We start from the raw sequence: 6,669 nt of genomic DNA on the forward strand, positions 1-6,669 counted from the left end.
TAAATATATTTTTTTTATGAGTGAAAATAGGAATGAGAGCCAGTGTTAATGTAAACATCTACTTCAATGATGTCTTAAGGCTCTTAGGAAATTACTGTTTCTAGCCTAGCACTCATAATGATTAATGGCCACAATGAATGACTCTCTGGTAGTTTCACCTATGTATTTAAATTTTTATTTGGTCAAAATTACAGGCTATCATGAGTTTTCTCAGAGTGAGAAAGGACACATAAGTCTGTCATCCATTTACGTACCAGAGAACAGACTAACAGATAGACATTCCCAGCGTGGGGTATCAGGAATTATTGATATTAAGAATTCATCTGAAGTAAACATTTTATATTTTAATATTTTCTACTGACATACACAAAGTGATAGTAAAGGGCACCAACAGATAAACTTACCTGTAGTTTTCTTTTTTATTTAAGCACTTCTCATAAGTAATGTCATCAAAGGCTATATTTAAGGTCTGCTCTGATCACAGTTTTCTTTAAGTCTGACAGTGGCTTCTTTAAACATAAGAAGATTCTCTTTAAGGTGGAGCTTACTTCCTCATTTCTCAGATATTCACATTTTTATATCTTAGCCCCAGAACTTCGGAGTATACTGTGCTTCAAGGTTAAGCTAGTGAGGTGAATTGTGAAATGTGTTTAATTTGAAGTTGATCAAGGTGGACCTATGGTATAGCATGATGGTAACTAATTTGGAATGGGTGGAACGGGATGGAGCTTTAAGATCTATGAGTAACTCAGGAATTTTATCCACACCCTTCCAAGCTTATTTATAAGCATTTGAATCAATGGATTAGTATTATTATGCCAGGATTGTTGTCCCTACTGAGTTTGATTTGCAGTACATCTGAAGTAAAAATTATTAATCTTAAAAACCAAGTGACTGATGTTATGCATAAAAATAGATTTATTTTATCACATTCTTTGGACATAAATTCCCTTGCATTTAACAGAAAATATATTATCAGAAAGCTTAAAGACATTTGTCTTAAATTTTTTCTTGTAGTGCCATTGGTACGATTGAATGGTTTTTTAGTTTACTTCCTTAGTTGATAGTATATGCTATTTATGAAGCTATGTTGCATCTGAAAGCTTGGGCTTGTATATAGTTCTTTAACAGGTACATACTTGTTGAAAAGTTGGATTTGAACATATAACATATGATCAGAATCAAAATTTCAAACAACAGAAAAAAGGAAGGAAAGCAAAGTAGTATGAAAGCAGGTTATTTTTTAAAAATGGGTGAGTGCAGTAAGAAACATAAAATATATATTAAATTATTGCATACTGTTTACTAAATTACTATTATACCTGTAAACAAAATATTTTTCCTTTCTGAGTAGAGTTGGCCTCTGAATTTTTAAAACTCATCTTTAAGAAATAATAATTCTCCTTTCTCCCACCACTCTGATTCATCCATTCAACAAATATTTTTGACACATTTACTATGAGGCCAGGCACTCTTATAAGCATGTGGAATATAAAGGTGAACAGAAGAGACAAATATATGTTATTTTCATGAATAAACACACGTTTACTTACATTATTTTGGCTCAACGAAACAAATGTATAGAATGCAATGAATTTTTCATGAATTTCCACTTCTAAACAAGATTTTTTAATATTTGGTGTATTTCTTTCTGATAATTATTAAATTTCTCTCCTCTGTCTCATCTAATCTGTCTTTATATATAAAATGTAAGGTCATGCTTCATTTATGTTTCTATATCCTTTTATTTAAACACATTATGATCTTGTGACCATATTTCTGCACTGAGATTATTTTTAAATGTATGCTTTTAATAATAGATTTGTGACATTTTATGTATTCATTTCCTTTTTTAGTTAATTAGTGATCTCCATCCTTTGCTATTATAAACAGAGCTAAATTGTACATCCTTTTACAGAGTATGGAAAGCATTGTATAAATTGCTCTTTATTTCCTTAGGATTAATTTCCATATTTAAAATTGCTAGATCAAGGTATGAATAAAATGCCCTTAAAAATTCTATACTTGTTTTCATTTCACCCAGTGTATCAGAGTTCCCATGTTACCACATTCCTATAAATGCTTGGTGTTTTTTTAAGCTTTGACAATTTGATAGTACAAAAATAGTATAACTTTGTTTTTTATTATGAGAGAAATTTAAATGTTTTTCATTAAGTATTATGATCATTTGTTGCGTTTCTTCTTTTCTGAATTGCCTTTTAGTATAATTTATCATTTTATCATGCCATTTATTAATCATTTATGTATTTTATAATATAATATACACATACTATTAAGAATTTCAAAGTGTTATCTGCTAAGTTGGACATTTTATTTTCCAATTCATTTGTGTATTAGTCAGGGTTTTCCAGAGAAAGAGAACCAATAGGGTATGTGCCTGTGTGTGTGCATGGGAGGGAGGGAGGGAGAGAGATTTATTGCTTATTATAAGGAATTGGCTCACATGATTTGGAGGTTGAGAAGTCCAGCCCCAAGAGAGCCAATTGTGTAAGTTTCAGTCCAAGTAGGAGTCTGAAGGCAGGAGAAAACTGATATCTCAGCTTGAAAACAGTCAGAGAAATTGTTCTTTCTCACTTAGCCTTTTACTATAATCAAGCTTTCAGTGGATCACATGAGGCCCACTCATACTGGGGAGAGCAATCTGTTTTACCCAGTCTACTGATTCAAATGTTAATCTCATCCAGAAACACCCTCTGGGCATACCTTGGCCTGATCAAACTGACACATAAAACTAGCCATCACAATTTACATTTTAATTTTTAGCAATCTTGTTGCCTTTTAATATTTTCATAATGTGTTATATAATTAAACATACCTGTCTTTTACCTTGTCTTTTATCAGGTTTTTTGCTTTAGAAGCATATTTTCCACTGTAAAATTGTTTTGACTACTTAAGCATATTTTCTTCTAGTCTTTATGTGCTTTTATTATTATTCAAATATTTTAGTATGAAGAAGGTAGCAATTGTCTATTGTTTCCTAATTATTTTGCTGGCCATGTTTTATTTCTCCTTTTTCTTCAAACAGGATAACCAAAGATACAGACAGTATTCAATAAAATAAAATAGATGAAACAAATTCTAAGAGACTGCAATGCCACATGCTACATTTAACCTAATTTTATTCATGCTTGCCTTGGGATGGGGAACAGATCATTCAGTAAAAACATACAGTAAAAACAAAATATGTCTTATGTACAACTTTTAAACTACAATAATGATGTACCTTAATTACTTCCATGCACACAAGTCTAACATTACAGTTTTTTTTAAAATAAACACAATTAAGACTTCTAGGAGCATTGTATAATAAAGTAATTCCTAATTTTTCTTTGTAGATAGATCAAGCACCTCCAAAATACAAATTCCTATACACAGTGAGCGCTTTACTTAAAACGAATACTTAAGTAAATTAAGTACGTGGACAGCCTTAGGATAAGCTGACATTATATTTCAGCTAAGTAGGCAACAAACCATAGTGCCAAATGGAAAAATTGTATTTGCAAATAAATTTCAAAAACTAAGTTGTTTTTATAATTAAATACAGAAAATATACTGATTTGCTAAAATAAATAAGATGTGATGTAGTAACACTTCACTATAAAGAATGCATACCAGAACATTTATAAACAGTGAGTGAATCTTATTAAGAATAGTTTACTACAATAAATGCTGGCTAAATAGAAGTGCATATTGTGAAGCACTATGAGTGGTATATGTTTCGCCACATACTTTTGTTACCTTGAGGTAGATAACACATGTGTACCAAATTCGGCATTCATTTTCAGTTGCTGCTGGTATCGTGTTTTTAAGAAATGTGTACAGTATGAAAAACTTGAAAATACTCATGAATGAAAAATGTTTTAGGAAAAAAATAGATATTTTCATGCAATTATGTACAGTCTCACTGTGTAAATATCAAGGCAAGATTTTTGTTTGCTGTAAAACAGATCACTGTTCTATGAGAGAATGTTTTTTACTTGTCTTAGTGCATTGCTTTTGTCTCCTCCTGCATTGCATTATTTTGCTCTATTCTTTACTTCTGTGTGCAAAAGACATGCCAGTTAAAATGAAAACCATCTCACATGTAGAAAAAAAGTCTGGATTTTAAAAACCAAGAAAAAATCCTTTCTAAATGACACTATCTGATTCAAGTAAAAAAAATGACTTAAACACTAGTAATAAAAAAGACAAAACACATTTCATGAAGAATACAAAAAGAAATGTCTGCTGAGTGTTTTAGTTCAGATGTTTCAGTATGCTGCTGTATGTTTTATGAGGAATCTGAGGGGAAGATTTCATAGCAGAAGGTGTTAATGTGGCCTGTATTGAGTTAAGTGGTGACCCAACTGGACTGTGAAACTGTGGGATGCCTATGGATTCAAGCTGCTTGTTAAAGAGGAACTCTCCACTGTTGTTCAGAAATCCTTCCACATTTCCTCTCTCCCCAAGCTTCCCATCCTCTCCCGGCTCAGTTTCCAGCATCTCAGTATCTTCCTTCCTGCTGAAGAACTTGTCCAGGTAACTGGTGTAAGTGTTTTCCTTCTCAATTTGCTCATCCTTCCTTACCTCGCACAGGATTCATTTATGAGAAAACAGTCCTCCCCACCACCCACAAACTGGCTATCCCAAGAAGACTGGTACGAGGCTTCTAACTGAGCCAAATTGGCCATTCCTTTTTCCAGCTTTTCTTGGCTTACTGACTTTGATATCAAACTTTTCAATTCTAGTTGGGACACTGAGCTATTCAAGTCATTTAATTTGTCTACAACATCAGTAGGCTCATGCTGTGAACTAAGCTGAATAGTTCCTGCAATAAAGGAATCAAAGTCAAATCCCTGATTCTTTTCCCTTTCTTTTTCAGCCAGTTGCTGTGATGCTTCCTCTAGAGCTATCTGGGCTTTAACCAACCCATTCCTTTCACATTTTGACTTGCCTTTCTTATCAGATTTTTCTTTGCTTTGTTCTTTCCAGTTGGAAAGATCTATAATAAGCTTGGGTTCATAGTAATGATTAACTTCACTCTCTCTCCAAACTAATTTATCTAAGTACGATGATAACCTCGTTTTGTAGTTACAAGTATGGCTACACTCCAGATCACAGTATTTTTTTTTTTTTCCTGATGATCTGGGTATTGCCAACAAGGCTCAGTAGAGTAATTGGTGTCAAAAGCAGGATCCTCCAAATACTTTTCACGATCTCCATCCAAGTATTTTCGAGGATCAACTTGTACTTCTTCTTCATCAGTGACATCGGACAGAGCTTTGGGTCAAGCTGAACTTCATCAATATCAAAGTTGTTATGTATAGGCCAATCATGCTCTGAAAACTGACAATCATGGTACCTTTCCCAGTTATAAATGTGACTTTGAGTTTCATCCATAAGCAAAATAGCCTCAACTTCATCTTCAATATGAAAAGGATGACTTGAAATTGGCTCATCCATTGGAAAAGAATAAATGCTCATGTAAGGATGGGAAAGCGCTTCCTCTGCTGTCAACCAATCCATAGGGCTAAATGTCAAAATCTGTTCCAGGAAATCCAGTGCTTCTCGACTAATTCCCGGAAGTAGCTGAGTTAAAGGTGTGTGTGTGGCTCAGTCATGTCATTTCTAATGTAAATTGGAATTACGCTGAGAAGCTCCTGACGATCTTCCTCATGTACAACAGGAATAGATTCCAACATCAGCTGCATCTGTTCAAGTTCATGTGCCCTCTGATACAACGGGACTTCTCCGACTCATCGAGGGAGTGCGGGGCCCGCGGACAGACCCAGTGTCGGCTCAGGTCTCCGGCTGTGCTGGCGGCAGCGGCGTCTCCGAGGCTCTCGCTTTGCCGCAGTCGCCGCCATGTAACTAACCATGTATTTTTTAATATCTTAATGGTCTTTCAAGATTTTTATTGGAAATTTATTAAAATTTTAAATTATTTGGGAAGAACTGACATTTAAAGTATTATATATTCAGTATAATATACTATATACATAAAATTCTATATAATATAGAATATGTACAATATTATATGCATCTAGGGCTGAGGTACATCTAGGGCTATCCTTTCAATTAGTATTTAATTATTTACTTAGTAGAACTTTAAAGCTTAATTTTGTATGACTCAGATGACATATTTCTTAAATTTATTTCCAGTAATTCATAATTTTGGGGAGGGTTGTAATATGATGCTTCTTCCATTATGTTTTCCCAACTCTTGTAATTTTATAGATGAAAACTATTTGTAGAGAGCACTGTGTCTATCTACTGTTGACTGAAAAAAATTCACAACCTAAAAGTTGAGAGCTATGTTTTATTAGGTGGACAAAACTGAGGACTTAAGCCCGGGACATAGAATCTGAAATATGTCTGAGAGACTGCTCTGAAGAGACAAGGGAGGAGCCAGGATATATCAGGGTTTTTGCAGCAAAGACCAGGAACATCAGAAGATTACTGTTAATTAAAGAAAATCAGATACCTTAAGGTAAGGCATTTAGCACTTTTCTATGTTTGGGAAGATGCAAAGTCTGGCATCATTGAAATCATTCCTTTGATATGTACCTCAGCTACCTGAGGCAGGTATATCTGCTTCTCTTCCTGAGTTTCCTCAGGGTACATCCTGGGGTGGCTGTACTGTGATGGCTTGATGGCTACAACATTCTT

At 33.9% G+C, this 6,669-nt stretch overlaps 1 pseudogene; it reads right to left on the minus strand.

Annotated features, from left to right (window-relative positions):
• Positions 1–4,053: 4,053 nt before the first annotated feature.
• Positions 4,054–5,867, minus strand: LOC130854983 (mitogen-activated protein kinase 6-like; annotated as a pseudogene).
• Positions 5,868–6,669: the final 802 nt, after the last annotated feature.

The sequence above is a fragment of the Hippopotamus amphibius genome, chromosome 6, assembly GCF_030028045.1.
Source record: "Hippopotamus amphibius kiboko isolate mHipAmp2 chromosome 6, mHipAmp2.hap2, whole genome shotgun sequence".
In the NCBI taxonomy this organism is placed as follows: Eukaryota; Metazoa; Chordata; class Mammalia; order Artiodactyla; family Hippopotamidae; genus Hippopotamus; species Hippopotamus amphibius.